Raw genomic sequence first — 20,449 nt, 5'->3', positions numbered from 1 at the left:
ATTGATTAAAGAAGAAAATCGTTAGCTTATCCCATAATGGTACGGTGTTAAATTTCGATGCCATAATGGCCAGACATGACTTTATCTCTAGCGAGAACAGAGAATAGAAAATTAACTTTACTAATTAATATAATTATTATGACCTATGGTAAAAACAAACTCATAACAGCAGAAATGAATGAAAATCTTAGGAAGACAGCTCTAAGAGTTTTTGTTTGGCCGTTAAGGCCAAATTTCAGACACTATTTTATCAATGAATCCACCTGATTTACCAAATGCAATGGTCATACACCGCTGGAAATGGTCAAATACATTTCAACCACAAGCCAAGAAAACAAAACAGTAATTATGTAATAATTAAGGATTGTTGCTAGCTTCAGAGATACTTAAAAAAAAATGATTTTATTATTTCTCTGTCCGTTTCTTTACAGCTCAATGTTAAGGTCGTCTGAATTTTATTAAATTTAATTCAAAATTCTTAAAAATATAAAAAATTATATTTCTAATATTAAATTAAATTATATAAAATAATATGTCAAGAAACACAGAAGCTATAATTTGTTTCATATTATTTTCCTACCAATTTTCTGATCGTGCTATGACAGCTATATGATATAATCGTCCGATTTTGATAAAATTTCATTCGAAATTCGGAACCAATTAAAAAATGTTATTTCCAAGCTTAGAAGGTTAAATGTTAAAAAACACCAAAGATATAATTTTTTTTTAAATTTTTTGTTCGATTGTTCTTATGGGAGATATAAGATGTAGTTGTCCGATTCCTTCACTGCGTTGCAAACTTCTTACTGAAATCGTTATACCATCTGCAACGGTATAAAAACTTAATAAAAATATTCTACGTAATAAGTATTCAATCCAGGACCCTTCAGTAATTTTGTCAAATCTTGGGAAAGCCTAATTTTCAACAATTGACTTTGAACTTCGATTACATAAGATTCTTACAAATGAAACAGACATTCAGAACACCTCATTCTTTATAAACAATGGGAAATACGAATTCCTTAGAATGCCTTTCGGTTGGATGATGACAAGTGGGTAACACATGTCATGTTTATATGGATCCAAAATCCTCAAAAATATTCGAGGACTTAGAAGCTTTCTAGGCCTAACAGGTTATTAAACGTAGAAAAAACGGGGTCAAAAAGGTCGTAAGCCCGTTTCTTGACAGTTTATGATTTACATACATTTTTTTTTATAAACAGCAGATTTTTCATGAACGCTTTTGGAGATCTAAAGACCAATTTTTGTAACTTGTTCGTCGATAGAATTTGTTACCAACATTGTTTATTTTCGTGAACAAACGTTTGAAGAGTGAGAACTAAAAATAGAGAACGGATTGTTCTCAAAGTTCTTGATTTTGTTCGTAGGGTAGACAGACATTTAAAAAAATAGCAATGTATCTTAAAGCATCACGCAAAACTTTAATGCAGTTTTATGATTTAACGAGTTGAAAGAAAATGTAGTTCCACAAGTAGTTCTACTTCTGAAACCGGCCTACAAAAAGCGTTTTTTTTCGGGAAAGAAAACCAATTACGTTTATTTCTATGACTCTAACCAAAACCGAATAATTATACCCAACAAATAAAAATAAACTTTAAGGTGAGCTTTTAAAAATGTTCTTAATTACTTATTTGGGGTAAATAACATCAGGATCTATAAGGATCACCAACCTTTTCCATTCTCTATTTCTCAAAAAAATTTAAATATCGAATTGAAAAGATGGTATTTTTTTATTTTCATAAGCCAGGGGCAACAAATTACTTTGAAAACAAAACCCTTTAAAAGTCAAATAATATGAAAAAATCCTGACGATAAAGTTAAATTGTATTTGCTCAATAAATGGTACATTAAAGTATGACATTCGAAGAATGCCTTATCAAATTTATACAAAGAAATATGCAAAAATATGGCAATGGTAGACATTGTACGGACATGTCTCGAAAAAAAGTTGAATGGCGGTGCCCCTCATAACTTGGTACTGGATGATCATAATAATAGTTTGCTCCGGGTCATTTTTTCGACTTTGGGAAAACATCGGTTAATTTGTAATTGTGAAATCAAAATTATGAAAAAAGCCTCGACAGCGTTACCTTGTTAAATATGTACAGAAATATTGTTTATAATTTCAACAGGATCGGAGCAAGAGTTGTGAAGCTTTTAGGGGCACCGACTTTATAAGCGTGAGTTGTGGAAAAACCCTTTAAAATTTTAAAAACAAAAAATCCTGTGTAAAACGAAAATCTGGAAGGTATAAAAATACTCTGAACTTTGTCAATTTTGTTTTAATTGACTTGAAATATAAAAAAAAGTACAACAAAAAATGTTAGTACTTAATTAATATGTGGGACTTCCTCTCAGTATTACCGCTCTGCTGCATCATGCAGAGCTTCCTCCCGTTGGCCTGCCCATTCTGCGTGCATTTCGCGGATAACTTTGGGGGTTCATACTGCTTGTGTTTTGCTTTCTTGTTGTTCCGACTTAATTATCAAGCAGCGCACACGTTTAACCAAAAAAAAAATCCGAAATCAGTGGGTAGTTGAAGCGACAGTGGGCCATGTTCTAATCTGGTTAATAAAAGGTAAATTATAAATGTCAACTCCATCACGGCCTAGGATCCTTAGGTTTGATAATTTTTTAGTCATCTCAGTAACCGTTGGTACTCCCGTAACATGAATTAAAAGACTATTTTCGACTTAATAGTCTCTTTCTTGCGTTGAACTCCCAGGACCCACAGTCTCGGTCGAAGAGCTAGCACCGAGCTACGCTGCACGGGTTACCGCTATAAACTGAAAGATGATCATTAATAAAGGAAAAATGCGTGGGCCCTTCAATGGCTAGAATCTGCATGGAAAAGCAAAAGTCAACAGGCAGGACCGTTTGCAACCCTAAAAGCTATGGTTAGCAATCCATTCACCTCCAATAATATATCGAAAGGTCAAATATTTAAATATTCAAATCCAGTCAAGAAATTTTAGACACGTTAAAGCGTCAAAACCCAGGAGCCTAGGAACGCATTAATGAGGGAGCAGAGCGGCATAATGAAAGAGTTAGTGAGTGATTTTGCAACTTTACCATCAATCTTAACCATGCCATAAGCTTCATCCACTGGTCCCACACCAACAAAAAGAATGAGAGTCCAAACTTAGAAATTGTGGTTCGAACTTCTTTTCTTGGTGCCAAGTCGAACAGAGTAAATGGATTTTCCAGATCTTCTGCAAATACTTAATTGTAATTGCTACTTGTATACTACTTTGGAATTATTGTGAGAACAAGGGCCTTCGCTTCGTTCAAGTAACATTTATTTATTTATTTATTTCATTAAAGTCAGCAAATGTCTGCCAGCTTGAATATAAACATGTCTCATATCAAGTGGACGGGGTCAAAGACGTCGTTTAGGCAGAATTCCATCCGTTTGTAGTCGCAGACTTCCGATGTTTAAAGTTCTGGAATTTTACCTAACTGTTGTTTCACCGCCTGTACCATTTTGACAAAATCCGGTGATTGGAACGCTGTCGAATCCAGGCTTAGGTATATTTCCAGTTCTTCCGCACCAGACTGTAGTTCGTCCATATGAACTCGTGAGAGTGCATCTGGGACAACATTTAATGCTCCTTTTCTGTGTTCTATGGTGAAGTCAAACGCTTGAAGCTTCACATTCCACCACGCGAGCTTGTCTGACACGTCTCTCTGACCCATAATCTATTTTAGACTAGCGTGATTGGTGATCACTTTGAAGGGCATCCCTTCCACGCAGTCACGGAATTTGGTAATGCTGAGGATAGCGGCGTAGCATTCCAACTCGGTTATGATGTAATTCCGCTGCATTGGTTTGGAACAAAACTCCTCCCACTCCAGTGGTTGACGCATCACATTGAATGGTAAATGGAAATTCCTGTATCGATTGTATTTTCAAATCGGTTCGGATGCATCCTCCCCCAACCACGTATCCTAGTTACCTTGCCTGGCTGTAGCAAAACTTGCTTTTGACTACATTAATTGTTAGCTTTGCCCGCTGTGAGCAGGCGCTGTCCTTGCTCAACATATCAAGGTGAGCTTCAAATGTAGGTGAACAGGCCAGTAAGTCACAAATACATTTTTGCGTAGCGCCGATGGTATACATTTATCCATTAGTCATGCCGTAAACTGATACAGTGGTCTGCCAAACTTAGTCGACTTGACTGACCCTCAATGTGCGGTAATGGGTATGCATCTTTGATCGTCCGGGAATTGACTTAACGTGCATCGAGGCAAAAGGCGATTTTTCTGTCCTTTTTGCACCAACTCCAGCAACTGTTACTTTCCGCGATCACGCCTAGCATGCGGTCTAGGGATATTGGGTAATACCTATGTTTGTTTGGTAGGTCCTCGTTGGTTACTTCAATTATATGCTGCTCTAGGCTGGTCTTTCCTAACCCTTTTTCCAGGCATGAGGGATATGTGTCTATCACTTGCTGCAGCTTCGAGTGTTGTTCTGGGGTAAGTTGATGTGGGGTATAAGCAGTCTTGTGCTTGAGCGTGTCGTTCATATCCACACAAAAATATTACAAAAAGCTTTTAAAAAAAAAAATATTTCCTTTATTTTTTATGATTTTTTGAAAATATTTTGAAAACGCATTTAAGGCATATTTTTCTCTTTTCAATACAAATTTTTTCCGACATTGTCACCTTTGAAAAACCATAACAAAATAAGAAAAATTTATTTTGAAAAATTCTTTTTGGAGTTACTTTTATTTTGGTTTGAACAAACTTTTTGCGTCAAAATATTTAAATTTTCAAGACGAGGAAAAGTACTCAAAATGTAGATATTCACACAAATTCGGAATTTTCAAAAATTACTGAATGGGTTAAGAAAATTAGTCCATCATTCTAACGGCATTTAAATGACCTTTCCATTGATGCCAAAAATTAACTTTTGTTTTGTCAAAATACTTATGTCGACTTGTGTAGACCCTAAAAACTTAATTTCGGCTTACGTCGTACAACACTTTCAATCGGTCGACCCGGAATAGAAAACATTCAACTGTCATGCCGCGACCGCTTCTATCAAACTTTAGGTGTTATTTTTCCAACGTGATTTCTTTTGACCCTGATCCCTGCTGCGGCGGGTCCCCATTTATCTCTGGTCGCAACTGGTGCCTTGTCTCCATCCCGTTGGTTCGGGAATCTCTGTGGATCGAAGAATCTATCCGCCTAGGTGTTCTTAATCGGTGCTGGCTATTAAGCATCACCTGCGGTACCAGAAATTCGGTTGCTTGACCAATCATTCTCGGGCTCCACAACCGCGTTCCTATTTCTCTAGACTCGAACCAAGCAAACGACCTGATTACCTAGCCTAGTATGTTGTGGGTTGTCGACCAGAAAAAGTAAAGATCGTCCCCACCCACATATGTCCAGTGAAACAGTAAAAATTTGAACCAATCAAACAGTTGTTTGATCAATGGCTAGACCAATGTCTAGAACGTTGTGGGGCGTCGGCTTTCCTGTCAGTTCCCCCACCCCCTGGATCGACAAACGAACAGTACCCCCTCACCGCAATGGCTAAATGCGTTACCGTTACGTTTGCGCTCCTGCTCTTTGTGAACAAAGTTCTGGTTGAGTGGCCACTCAACACTGACAGTCACAGAAGTGGGGGACTTTAAAATCATTATTTTGAAAATAAAAACAAATAAGTATGCGTACATTAAAAAAAACAGCTCTATGAAGCAGACAAATTACTCATGGCAAATAAAGATGAAAGATGCCATCCTCAGGTGCATCGACTTCAATACCGCAGGCACCAAAATAGTTGACCCTAAAATATTCCTTAAAAAACCTAACGTTAGGCGCCAATTGGGCATATTAGTGCCCGGGTCCTGAAAAGGACTTGGGCCGAGAGGGAGGCGTCCGATGTTCCATATTCCTTTCTCTTCACAGATTTTTCTGCCAATGGATCTTCGCGGGCAGCGCAATACGATCCCCTATTGTCAAGGTTGTCCGTCAAAAGTTATGTCATTGTTTTTGACCTACTACACTTCTCGCATCAGCTCACCAATATCGTTAAAGTTCTGTCACACCATGGATTCAAATTATTTTTCACATTATTCATTTATATTATAAAGCATATGTAATAAATCTTCTTGACAATTATGAGTATCGAATTTTCCACCGGTAAAGGTGCACTTATCAGCAAAACGCTGAATATTCATGACTGCAAACGTCGCTCGGAGGGCTCTTGCAATTGAACATACAACTACAATGCGGATACTTGCCCTCGAAAAGGTAATAATAGGCTATAAAACTGTTAGTAACTGCAGGTATATTTATATATGTATACTTCAAGAAAGGAACCGGGTTCCGACAAACTTACCGCCATTCAATCCTGTGCGATGACATCGTATTTTGGATGTCGCCCTTATGGTTGATCGTACCCTCCTTCTTTGATTATAGTGGCGGCGGTGGTCCGACGCAAGAGATTCTTTTGTGCTATTTGTGTCCTCCCCAAGAGCTGTTGGATTTTGTGGGTGATCCTGTTGACAAAGAACTCCGTGGACAATTGCCCCTGGGAATGTCGCCTTTCCTCGGAGCTGGCGGTTTCCGTCAGCAAGACACAAGACGGGATTCTCTCCTCCTTTCTAATCTAATCAAATGCATACCTTCCTCCGACTCAACATTCGTCGTTGTTTCTTTATGTGCGTTTTTCTATATGGAGGGCGTACGTAACAGAACCTATAAACAAAATCCTACGGCATGATCTATATCATAATCCACTCTAGTAGCTACTGAAGTCAACAATATGTGACACACGTTAAGGAAGTTTTGGGAAATTGAATGAAAGCGCAGCTGTATACCCCTGTCCATGTGTTAAGTGAAAAATCGTTTCACATCACTGTCCCGCGTGGCTCTACGCGAAAATTTGTAAAAAGACTGCCTTTCAAATCAAGTCCTTCGTGTCTCTGTTACTCGTATGAAACTGCACGACGTCGGTTTCTGTCCCTGTAGCGGCGTAAGAAAGAGAACCCAATAATTTATTCGTTATATACTCAGCTTATGAAGGAATATTTAGCTCTCGGCCTCATTCTTTTTTACTATATCAATGCGTCGTCGTGCAAATTCTCTTGGTGGGACCAACGATTCAACCTAACCTGTATATCACGCTGCTTAAACTCCAGTTCCATGAATTCGCTAAGTCCGCAGACATCACTAAGATGAAATACATAGAAAGTGCTAAACCGAACACTGTTACGGTAAATGCTCTTTTCCTCACAATACGGTGTTTGAAGCAGGTTAGCTTCACAGGCTCTAGGTAATATTTTTGATGTCGATGACTTATAAACTAAGGCCAATTCCATCCGGGAGTTAAGTAAATTGCGGCGGGAAATCACAGAGATTTTATATTCCACAGGGTTCGCCTTGGGTAAGTGGTGATAAATTTGTACTGTTAATGAACGAGTCAGAAGTCCTAATTGTATGTCTCACTTGGAGCCCAAACCGGATATGTTCAAATTCAACTTCCATAGGGTTCAAATCTTTGGTCGCTACAAATTGGATTGGACGTCGGAATACCGTCTGATGTACTGCATTATCGAAAACGATGTCGTCTTGCCTTCCATATTTACAAACGTTAAACATTCCTCGACATGTTGGAACTCAGTTAGGTGGCTCTTATTAAATTCACTGGTTTGCGGACGCGTCACAAGATGCTTTTGGATAAAAGTTAGGTTGCTAACCAGGGCAGCACCGATCAAGGAGTATAGACACTCAAAGAGATCACACTTAATATTTTGGCAAAACTTAAAACATTGGTCGCAAATTTGGTTTCTGCAATTCATGAACTGCCTCTAACTGCAGTCTGGCGGCCCGTCCCGACTAACATCAATTACTCTCATAAGTTTTTTGTTTGAAGTCCTTTCGTCCCCACGAAATTAAACCTCCAACTCGAAATTTAACCTCCAGTAATAGACCATATAGTTGCTGTTGTCTGTAATTAACCTTTGACCTTAATATTGCGGAACGACCACGTCCCATCAGCTGTCGAGCTTAGTTTTGCATTCTCGTATATCGTGACGGCTGTTCAGCATGAATCGTTGCAGACGAATTCAGTAAATTAAAGAAAAAAATTTGCCATTACCATGTTTTTACCAAAAGCTTAGTAATTTATAAACGATATCTTTCAGAACACTTACTTTAACATTGGTGCGGTCGACTAGTGCAATCGGATCTACCCTTGCAGAGGGTATATTGATTTCAGTGTGAAGTTTGCAGCGCAACGAAGAAGACGTTTCCGACCCCCTAAAGTATATATATTCTTTATCAGCGTCACTATATGAGTCGATTGAGGAGCCATGTATGTCTTTCCGCCCGTCCGTTTCTACGCAAACTGGTCTCTTAGTTAGCTATCGGTCTAAAACTTTCCCAAAAGTCTTCTTTCTATTGCAGGTAGTATATAAGGCGGAACCAGCCGGATCGGACTACTATATCTTAGCTCCCATAGGAACTATCGGGGAAAAATGAAAACAAATGATATCCTTGGTGTTTTTATACCCTTGCAGAGGGTATAATGATTTCAGACAGAAGTTGGCAACGCAGTGAAGAATACGGTTCCGACCCCATAAAGTATAGATATTCTTGATCAGCGTCACTAGATGAGTCGATCTAGCCATGTCCGTCTGTCCGTCTGGCTATCTGTTCTTCTGTGTGTCCGTTTCTACGCAAACTTGTCTCTCAGTTTTAAATCTATCGGGCTGAAATTTTCCCCAAAGTCTTCTTTGTATTGCAGGTAGTACATAAGTCAGAACCAGCCGGATCGGACCACTATGTCTTATAGCTCCTATAGGAACTATCGGGGAAAAAATTAAAAGAAAATTATATCTTCGTTGTTTTTTAACATAGAACCTTCTAAGCTTGGAAATAACATTTTTAATTAGTTTTGAATTAAATTTTATCAAAATCGGACGACTATATCATATAGATGCAATTGGAACAATGGGAAATGGGAGCTGCAACAATCAGTCAAGACTTGTTTTCCGCCTGATAAAAGTGTATAGCCACCATTTTTCGGTGTATTAGAAAAACTATTCTACATTTTCATGGCGCCCCCGGGTGTACCAACATGAAAATTAGAATGGTGGAGATACCGTACATAGCTCTGCACAAATTGGGAGCGTTTCTTCAGCAATAATGGAAACTTGACATCGTGTGTTATAGGAGAGTAAGCTAGTCGCCCCCCCCACTCGCAAAAACTAAAATTGGCACCAAGTCCCCTTGTCATCATGAATGAATGGATTTAATCGTTGAAGATATGGGCCAACTTTGGTCCCTTTGGGGACTTTTTCCGTTTCTTCGTGTTAATCGTGTTTTTTTAATATCTCGACAACTTTTAAGAAAGGTTCATTATATTTAGTATGTAACAAAGTTTTTTTAAATTCTTTACTTTTCTTTGCATTTTCTTATGAAGCGGAACATATCAATGAATATGAAGTGTGACGAAAATCCCTCGATGACATCTACCATATCTGAATTTCGTACAGCTGCGGTAAGCCCGACCTGAGTCTTTCTCTATTCTTGTAGTAGGACTCCTTCAGTTAGGTCAAAGTGTGTGTTTTAAAGCCAGCTTTCTTTTTCCTCCCTTAAATCGACCTCGATCAGCCTCTTGATACGATATCTGCTGGATTCTGTTTCCTTGGGACATGCCGACATGGCGCTTCATCTGACCACTTTTGAATCTCCCCAACTCGGTTTGATACTAATGTGGACAAGGAAGATGGTTGAGTCTAAATCCAAAGAAGCGTGACTTCGGAATCTCACCAATACACAATTCGTTTGATAGACACTTTTAATTGTGACTTTATACGGCGACATTGATCTGCGGGAAAGTGAGCGAAACATAACTCAAGCCTTGGGAGCGTCTTAGTCTTGAGCGGTGCTATTTTTGACTTTGAAGTCAAAAACTATATTTTATAACCTTATGCAGTTTTGCTAGGAATGTAGACGCAAGCTTCACAAGGATGCGTCGGCAAGGGCATGCAATTGGACCGGTGTTGAATATTATATTTCTTTATGTATTTATTTCTTTATAAATGGAAGGAATTGAATAAAAATCTAAATATAAAAAGTTAGTCAATCAAAAGAAAATTTAAAAGCTATGCAATCAATTCACAAGATAAAAGTCAAACATCAGTCAGGTATTACAAGGGATGTAAAATATAGAAAATAAAATGTAGTGGAATTCGATCATCTTCCATTAATCGTAAGGCGAAAACTTGTCCTCTTAGCCTACATATATATTCAATTTATGAAGATCTTATTCATAGTAAAGATCTTATTTAAAAGTAGGTAATTTGAACGAACGAAATTAGTTGATCGTCAGGTGTAGCACTTGTCCTATATCCAGATCCAACATTCCGATTGTCGCCTTTAGATTATTGAACACATAACACGCGGACACGTAGTTAAGCCGAATGGGGCAGAAGACAACATATTCCTGAAACTCACGATCGCAACGTCACAATACTCAAGCGAAAATAAAAATAATTTAGAGACGAGGCACAGCCAAAGCTTTAAGGCAAACGGCAATAATTTAACTTTCTGACACTCACGATCAGATTAAAACAAACTTGTGAAATGCAAGGTAAATCAGTGTTAGTTGGCGGGAGGGCGGTAGCAATTATATCCACGTAAAAACCAATAAACAACGATTTCTAAACGCAATTTGCCTACATACGAGAGTTCTAAAATTGAGTTTCGATGTTATAAAATTAATTATAATTGTTCCAGAGAATTCAACAAAGAAATATGTTCAACCGTTAGTCTAGGCAATAAATAAATTGTTTTATCCACAGAACTACATAGCTAAAAAAGAAGAAGGGAAAAATGAAAAACAATAACAACTTCAAAGCTAAAAATAGAAACATAGAATGAGATGGTGGTGGCTATCCTTTACAAAATATCTCTTAATCGGGCTATTCCCGCTTATCTCCACGTTGGGCGTCATAATAAGATTATAATGTGTAATGTAAAGTAGCATATCACGAATGGTTAAAACAGTAACGAAAGATAGCGGTTGTATCTTCAAGTGGGGCACGCGCTAGTTTTGGCTCTTGTTTCGTCGGTAAAGCTACCATCAGGTTACCATCACCAGGTTGTTGATTCTTTCGACACACGCCTAACTACTAATTATCTTCGTTGTGTAAGCTTCCATAAAAAATATGAAGCTAAAGCTAAGAAGAGTGATAATAACAAAGGTAATCATTAAATATATGATGTTGGGTATCATATAAAATATAAAAATAGTATAATATAAAATTTATTAAAGCAAGAAAATTAAAAATTGAACCTTAATTTAGAATATTAAATTGTATCACTGAGCAAGTTATTATGTCCTGGGAGAATTCAGTTTAAATTAATTAATTAATGTTCATTAATTTAATTTTATTAATTAATTTAATTTATTTTAAAAACACAGCATAACGACCGGAGCCGATTTCTCTCCCACCATTTCAATATGTTGCATTATTGGTTGTAATTATAATAATTGACTTTGGTTTTGGGAAAACTATTAAACACTTCCTTGCATGACGTTTTGCTTATGGTATTACACTACACTTTTGTTAACTTTATTTTATCTTATTTTATTTAGTTAACTGATAGAAATATAATTTCAATAATATATATGAATAGAGCTGATAAAATTGTATGTGCTGCTTTTCTCGAAATCACAAGTCTAAACGAGGTGCTGCAGGTTTAGGCCCGCCCACTTGCTTACTTTTATAACGGGTGCACTGTTGCTTGTATGACAGGGTGTATACTCTGCTGCGTGAGTGTATGTGCGTCAGGAGTGCACTGTGAACTTAACAAGAAATGAAATTTTCGGCGTGGACGCCAAAGTGGCCACTCCGATTAAAACTTTGAAAAGCTGTTGAATCTATTAGCGCTGATCTGGGCGGGAATTTCCCCGACTGCGACCCTTATTAGTCTGGAGAGGACATCATGCCACATCCGCAGGGCATGGGGTTTCCATAAATCACTAGTTAAATTGAGGCAGTTTTACTATTATTTGTAAATGTTTAAAAAGCGGTGAAAGCAGTGAAGACCACCAAGAAAAATAACCGACCGACTATGGGAGAACACCTAGACATGGAAGGGGCTGGCCAGAGGTTGTTTATCGACTTTATGGGTGCATACCCGAGTACCAAAGCTGAAAGTTCAGCGGTTTTTGTATGGCTGCACCATTTTCCAAATTTTTCTGGTTGCAGCCGATGAGACATACAGTAGCTGCCGAAGCTAACAAATTCCTCGATACGAAAATTTTACATAAGTATGAAGACCCCGATTTCATACACTCGGAGAACGATTAACAATTTATGTTTCAAATATTTGGCGAGAAAATGACCCCTTATGCTATTCGACACGTACAGATTGGACTTTACTCCCCGCAAGCGAGCGCGTCTAAGAGGGTAAACTGATCGGTACTCCAAAATTTTGCGAGCAATAATTGTCACCGAAATTGGGATAAAAAAAAAGAAAATAGTCGTAGGAAGATTTATTTTATGGAAGTCATTCCGCATCGATAACTTAGTCGATCAAATACCAATCAAGCAAACTACGAGCGCCTACAAGGAGCAAGATTGCCACTTCGAGACGTTCGGGATCGGGACTACAAAGAATCTACGAACTGAGACACAGGTGGCTGAGGTCTAAAGGGGCACCAAACGGCTAAGTCAAGGCGGCCTGCTTATTCCTGCCAACGAAGGCCTGGCGTTACGCCTGGAGGGTCTACCAGACTTGCAGCAGTGAAGGCCGGCGATTAGAAATCGTGAGATCGGGGGAAGCCTGTCCCCCCCAATGTACCTCGCCCCAAGCACTTCTTTGGCGTGTTCCGGCGTGAGCCCCGTGAGCCAAGTGAAGTTAAGCAGGTCCTGACGCGATCAGCCAGAAGGGATAGAAGTCCCGGAGAGGCACGACCGAACCCCGACAGTCTGTTCACCCTAGTCTGAGAACGGTGACGCTTCCTTAAGCCCGCACGGCTGACCCCATAGCGAGTCTGAATCGTGGCCGAGCAGTCACCGAGCCAATCGCGTCAGGAACAAGCAGCGTACAAGGATCTTCAGGATCTACAAAACTGAAACACCGTGTCAACGAGGCGAGCAAACATCGAGACAACCCGTACCGTCGGAGACAGCGAGACAAGCAAATTATAAGGCCGAATGCAGTTATACCCACTACGAACCCGTGAATTCTGTGCTTTCTCACTGAACTACTGGGCGGTCACGTTTATATAAATTTGGTGGGACGAACACATACAATCTACTGAGCTAGCCGCACGAATCTCGTAGCGAGCAGAAAGCAAACAAATCAGTTCGTTACATCTGGCGCCCAAAAGGGTATTGTCCCAGCGGTGAAAGCAACATAAACAGAATGGGAAAAAAGTGGATTTACCGCCTTAAGAAGGAGGACTTCGCCCAGGTCACACAAAGATTTAATGTCGCACTTGACGGCAGATTAGAGGACATGAGGAAGACATTGTCGGAGTATTACTCCGAGACAGAGAACGACTCACAACTTGCCGACATCTGGGCTGAGCTAGAAGCTATGTATTACGACAGAGCCGCTGAAGGGGATAACCTAGTACCAAGCTTGAGCGTCGACAACTTGCAAAGGGAGGCTCACAGGAAAGATTCAAGCCAGGACAGGAAGAAAACGGTGAGGCATTTAAAGACTACATGATCGAAATGCATCAAGGAAAACTGCACCCCAAGCTTAAGGATCTTCCTAACGGCGTACAAAGTGCCGGACCTGGACACGTTGATGCTATTAGCGGATGAGTATGAAGAACTTGAAAAGGAGTGGAAAGCGTTCGCACAAGAAAACAAGTTCTCAAAGGCCAAGTCGTCACCTCCAACGCAGGTCACGTGCAGAAGATGCCAGGAGGCAGATAACCAGAAGACACGGATAAATGACCAATTTTCACCGCCACAACGAGTCCCACGACATCAGGCACCAGGAGCACCACGAGGAGGCCAATGGACGCCACCACAGCAGCAACAGATGCAACCAGCGAATACTGTGTGGAGACTGCCAAACAAAACACAGAGGCCGTGGGGAACGACACACTTTGCAGATCCCCATGAGGCCACGGACACTGCGCACGATGATGATAACTCCAACGCTTGTTGTTCTGGTGGGTGTGCGGGAGAGTAGGTGTCAGGAGTGTCGAGTGCTGCCAGCAGGCGGGACACCCAGCGACCTCAGCCGCAGAGAGGGGAGCGGGGGTCGCAAGATGCTACCTCTCCGGCCAAGCTAATCAAGGAGGAGCAGCAGTTGTCCGCAGCGGTGACTATTGGGGGAGGCACGTACAAGGCTACGATCGACACCGGGGCAACAGCGAGCTTTATAAGCAAGGAACTGGCAGACAACCTGGCTGCTCTCGGGAGGATTAAGAGGACACGGCAGCAAGTTAGGTTGGCAGACGGAAGGTGCGGCGGGATCGATGAACAGCTGGAGGTGGAGATCGCATTCGGGAATAAGCGACTAGCCATGAGCGTGCTGATACTACCAGGGGTAGTGGATTCATTGGTGTTAGGATGGAACTTTCTAACTCTAGTCGGAACCGAGATAAGGAGTGCTGGACACGAGGTGATGATAACGGCCAGGGTGGCTCGAGGAGAGGCTATCGGTAGCAGTCGTACAACAGGAAACCGAGTGTGATCTCGTACTCAAGCCGAACGCTCAACGGGGCTGAGAAAAACTACTCCACGACCAAGAAGGAGTGTTTGGCAATAGTCTGGGCGTTCCGAAAACATAAGCCATATCTGAAAGGGTACCACTTCAAGGTGGTAACCGACCTCATGGCACTAAAGTGGCTCAACAGCATCGAAAGCCCTTCAGGAAGGATCGCCATATGGGCCCTGGACTTGCAGCAGTAACAGACGCAGACGGATTATCAAGGCAGCCACTACCAATAACACTGCGAGGGATTAAGGAGACATCGGCGGCGGAAGCCTCCGCAGTATGCAGCTGGATTCAGGACATGCGCGGAAAGATTAGGACCCAGCCACAAAAGTACCCGGTCTACGTGATGGAGGGAGACACCTTGTACAGGAACATTCCACACAGAGCAGGCAGTGAGGATGTCGCGACGTGGTGCTGAAAGAGAACCAAGACTCACCGGCAGCTGGCCACGTAGAAAGCAGGAGGACAATAGCACGTCTGGCAGCCCGGTACTACTGGCCAGGCATGCACCGAGACACTCGAGCTCACTTAAGAGGATGCATTTATCAGATTCAAGCCGAAGCAAATGCAGGCAGCTGGGAAAATGCTAACGCAGGTGCCAGAGGAACCATGGGCTGCAGTATGCGCAGACTTCGTCGGACCCCTGCCTCGTTCAAAACACGGCAACCAAATGCTGCTGGTGCTGATAGACCAGTTCTCCAAGTGGACTGAATTGGTGCCGCTACGGAACGCGACGTCCGAGTCCCTAAAGAAAGCGTTCAGGGAACGCATCATCGCAAGGTTTGGGGTTCCGAAGGTAGTCATAACGAACAACGGTGTACAGTTTAACAGCAAAATCTTCAAGAGTTTCCTGGGCGAGATGGGAGCCAAGCAACCGTTCACGGCTCCATATACCCCGTAAGAGAACCCAACAGAGAGAGCAAACAGGACCGTGAAGATAATGATAGCGCAGTTCACAGGGCAGGATCAGAGAAACTAGGACGAGAAATGGCCTGAGATCATGCTGGCAGTAAATATGAGGGTTTCGGAATCCTAGTAGCTACTGAAGTCAACAATATGTGACACACGTTAAGGAAGTTTTGGGAAATTGAATGAAAGCGCAGCTGTATACCCCTGTCCATGTGTTAAGTGAAAAATCGTTTCATATCACTGTCCTGCGTGGCTCTACGCGAAAATTTGTAAAAAGACTGCCTTTCAAATCAAGTCCTTCGTGTCTCTGTTACTCGTATGAAACTGCACGACGTCGGTTTCTGTCCCTGTAGCGGCGTAAGAAAGAGAACCCAATAATTTATTCGTTATATACTCAGCTTATGAAGGAATATTTAGCTCTCGGCCTCATTCTTTTTTACTATATCAATGCGTCGTCGTGCAAATTCTCTTGGTGGGACCAACGATTCAACCTAACCTGTATATCACGCTGCTTAAACTCCAGTTCCATGAATTCGCTAAGTCCGCAGACATCACTAAGATGAAATACATAGAAAGTGCTAAACCGAACACTGTTACGGTAAATGCTCTTTTCCTCACAATACGGTGTTTGAAGCAGGTTAGCTTCACAGGCTCTAGGTAATATTTTTGATGTCGATGACTTATAAACTAAGGCCAATTCCATCCGGGAGTTAAGTAAATTGCGGCGGGAAATCACAGAGATTTTATATTCCACAGGGTTCGCCTTGGGTAAGTGGTGATAAATTTGTACTGTTAATGAACGAGTCAGAAGTCCTAATTGTATGTCTCACTTGGAGTCCAAAACAGGATATGTTCAAATTCAACTTCCATAGGGTTCAAATCTTTGGTCGCTACAAATTGGATTGGACGTCGGAATACCGTCTGATGTACTGCATTATCGAAAACGATGTCGTCTTGCCTTCCATATTTACAAACGTTAAACATTCCTCGACATGTTGGAACTCAGTTAGGTGGCTCTTATTAAATTCACTGGTTTGCGGACGCGTCACAAGATGCTTTTGGATAAAAGTTAGGTTGCTAACCAGGGCAGCACCGATCAAGGAGTATAGACACTCAAAGAGATCACACTTAATATTTTGGCAAAACTTAAAACATTGGTCGCAAATTTGGTTTCTGCAATTCATGAACTGCCTCTAACTGCAGTCTGGCGGCCCGTCCCGACTAACATCAATTACTCTCATAAGTTTTTTGTTTGAAGTCCTTTCGTCCCCACGAAATTAAACCTCCAACTCGAAATTTAACCTCCAGTAATAGACCATATAGTTGCTGTTGTCTGTAATTAACCTTTGACCTTAATATTGCGGAACGACCACGTCCCATCAGCTGTCGAGCTTAGTTTTGCATTCTCGTATATCGTGACGGCTGTTCAGCATGAATCGTTGCAGACGAATTCAGTAAATTACCATGCTTTTACCAAAAGCTTAGTAATTTATAAACGACATCTTTCAGAACACTTACTTTAACATTGGTGCGGTCGACTAGTGCACTCGGATCTACCCTTGCAGAGGGTATATTGATTTCAGTGTGAAGTTTGCAGCGCAACGAAGAAGACGTTTCCGACCCCCTAAAGTATATATATTCTTTATCAGCGTCACTATATGAGTCGATTGAGGAGCCATGTATGTCTTTCCGCCCGTCCGTTTCTACGCAAACTGGTCTCTTAGTTAGCTATCGGTCTAAAACTTTCCCAAAAGTCTTCTTTCTATTGCAGGTAGTATATAAGGCGGAACCAGCCGGATCGGACTACTATATCTTAGCTCCCATAGGAACTATCGGGGAAAAATGAAAAAAAAATGATATCCTTGGTGTTTTTATACCCTTGCAGAGGGTATAATGATTTCAGACAGAAGTTGGCAACGCAGTGAAGAATACGGTTCCGACCCCATAAAGTATAGATATTCTTGATCAGCGTCACTAGATGAGTCGATCTAGCCATGTCCGTCTGTCCGTCTGGCTATCTGTTCTTCTGTGTGTCCGTTTCTACGCAAACTTGTCTCTCAGTTTTAAATCTATCGGGCTGAAATTTTCCCCAAAGTCTTCTTTGTATTGCAGGTAGTACATAAGTCAGAACCAGCCGGATCGGACCACTATGTCTTATAGCTCCTATAGGAACTATCGGGGAAAAAATTAAAAGAAAATTATATCTTCGTTGTTTTTTAACATAGAACCTTCTAAGCTTGGAAATAACATTTTTAATTAGTTTTGAATTAAATTTTATCAAAATCGGACGACTATATCATATAGATGCAATTGGAACAATGGGAAATGGGAGCTGCAACAATCAGTCAAGACTTGTTTTCCGCCTGATAAAAGTGTATAGCCACCATTTTTCGGTGTATTAGAAAAACTATTCTACATTTTCATGGCGCCCCCGGGTGTACCAACATGAAAATTAGAATGGTGGAGATACCGTACATAGCTCTGCACAAATTGGGAGCGTTTCTTCAGCAATAATGGAAACTTGACATCGTGTGTTATAGGAGAGTAAGCTAGTCGCCCCCCCCACTCGCAAAAACTAAAATTGGCACCAAGTCCCCTTGTCATCATGAATGAATGGATTTAATCGTTGAAGATATGGGCCAACTTTGGTCCCTTTGGGGACTTTTTCCGTTTCTTCGTGTTAATCGTGTTTTTTTAATATCTCGACAACTTTTAAGAAAGGTTCATTATATTTAGTATGTAACAAAGTTTTTTTAAATTCTTTACTTTTCTTTGCATTTTCTTATGAAGCGGAACATATCAATGAATATGAAGTGTGACGAAAATCCCTCGATGACATCTACCATATCTGAATTTCGTACAGCTGCGGTAAGCCCGACCTGAGTCTTTCTCTATTCTTGTAGTAGGACTCCTTCAGTTAGGTCAAAGTGTGTGTTTTAAAGCCAGCTTTCTTTTTCCTCCCTTAAATCGACCTCGATCAGCCTCTTGATACGATATCTGCTGGATTCTGTTTCCTTGGGACATGCCGACATGGCGCTTCATCTGACCACTTTTGAATCTCCCCAACTCGGTTTGATACTAATGTGGACAAGGAAGATGGTTGAGTCTAAATCCAAAGAAGCGTGACTTCGGAATCTCACCAATACACAATTCGTTTGATAGACACTTTTAATTGTGACTTTATACGGCGACATTGATCTGCGAGAAAGTGAGCGAAACATAACTCAAGCCTTGGGAGCGTCTTAGTCTTGAGCGGTGCTATTTTTGACTTTGAAGTCAAAAACTATATTTTATAACCTTATGCAGTTTTGCTAGGAATGTAGACGCAAGCTTCACAAGGATGCGTCGGCAAGGGCATGCAATTGGACCGGTGTTGAATATTATATTTCTTTATGTATTTATTTCTTTATAAATGGAAGGAATTGAATAAAAATCTAAATATAAAAAGTTAGTCAATCAAAAGAAAATTTAAAAGCTATGCAATCAATTCACAAGATAAAAGTCAAACATCAGTCAGGTATTACAAGGGATGTAAAATATAGAAAATAAAATGTAGTGGAATTCGATCATCTTCCATTAATCGTAAGGCGAAAACTTGTCCACTTAGCCTACATATATATTCAATTTATGAAGATCTTATTCATAGTAAAGATCTTATTTAAAAGTAGGTAATTTGAACGAACGAAATTAGTTGATCGTCAGGTGTAGCACTTGTCCACAATCCTATATCCAGATCCAACATTCCGATTGTCGCCTTTAGATTATTGAACACATAACACGCGGACACGTAGTTAAGCCGAATGGGGCAGAAGACAACATATTCCTGAAACTCACGATCGCAACGTCACAATACTCAAGCGAAAATAAAAATAATTTAGAGACGAGGCACAGCCAAAGCTTTAAGGCAAACGGCAATAATTTAACTTTCTGACACTCACGATCAGATTAAAACAAACTTGTGAAATGCAAGGTAAATCAGTGTTAGTTGGCGGGAGGGCGGTAGCAATTATATCCACGTAAAAACCAATAAACAACGATTTCTAAACGCAATTTGCCTACATAGGAGGGTTCTAAAATTGAGTTTCGATGTTATAAAATTAATTATAATTGTTCCAGAGAATTCAACAAAGAAATATGTTCAACCGTTAGTCTAGGCAATAAATAAATTGTTTTATCCACAGAACTACATAGCTAAAAAAGAAGAAGGGAAAAATGAAAAACAATAACAACTTCAAAGCTAAAAATAGAAACATAGAATGAGATGGTGGTGGCTATCCTTTACAAAATATCTCTTAATCGGGCTATTCCCGCTTATCTCCACGTTGGGCGTCATAATAAGATTATAATGTGTAATGTAAAGTAGCATATCACGAATGGTTAAAACAGTAACGAAAGATAGTGGTTGTATCTTCAAGTGGGGCACGCGCTAGTTTTGGCTCTTGTTTCGTCGGTAAAGCTACCATCAGGTTACCATCACCAGGTTGTTGATTCTTTCGACACACGCCTAACTACTAATTATCTTCGTTGTGTAAGCTTCCATAAAAAATATGAAGCTAAAGCTAAGAAGAGTGATAATAACAAAGGTAATCATTAAATATATGATGTTGGGTATCATATAAAATATAAAAATAGTATAATATAAAATTTATTAAAGCAAGAAAATTAAAAATTGAACCTTAATTTAGAATATTAAATTGTATCACTGAGCAAGTTATTATGTCCTGGGAGAATTTAGTTTAAATTAATTAATTAATGTTCATTAATTTAATTTTATTAATTAATTTAATTTATTTTAAAAACACAGCATAACGAC

General features: G+C 40.2%; 1 long non-coding RNA gene across 2 annotated transcripts; it reads left to right on the top strand.

Annotated features, from left to right (window-relative positions):
- The first annotated feature begins 2,656 nt into the window (after positions 1-2,656).
- On the top strand, positions 2,657-18,999 carry LOC127011609 (uncharacterized). 2 transcript variants are annotated; one of them, XR_007764745.1, is made up of 3 exons: positions 2,657-3,071; positions 9,455-9,532; positions 18,618-18,999. It is a non-coding gene; the product is annotated as an uncharacterized LOC127011609 (long non-coding RNA). The 2 variants fall into 2 exon arrangements; XR_007764744.1 differs by lacking the exon at positions 18,618-18,999 and adding an exon at positions 9,646-10,027.
- The last annotated feature ends 1,450 nt before the right edge of the window (positions 19,000-20,449 follow it).

The sequence above is a fragment of the Drosophila biarmipes genome, chromosome 3R, assembly GCF_025231255.1.
Source record: "Drosophila biarmipes strain raj3 chromosome 3R, RU_DBia_V1.1, whole genome shotgun sequence".
In the NCBI taxonomy this organism is placed as follows: domain Eukaryota; kingdom Metazoa; phylum Arthropoda; class Insecta; order Diptera; family Drosophilidae; genus Drosophila; species Drosophila biarmipes.
This window is presented reverse-complemented; position numbering and strand designations above follow the sequence as displayed.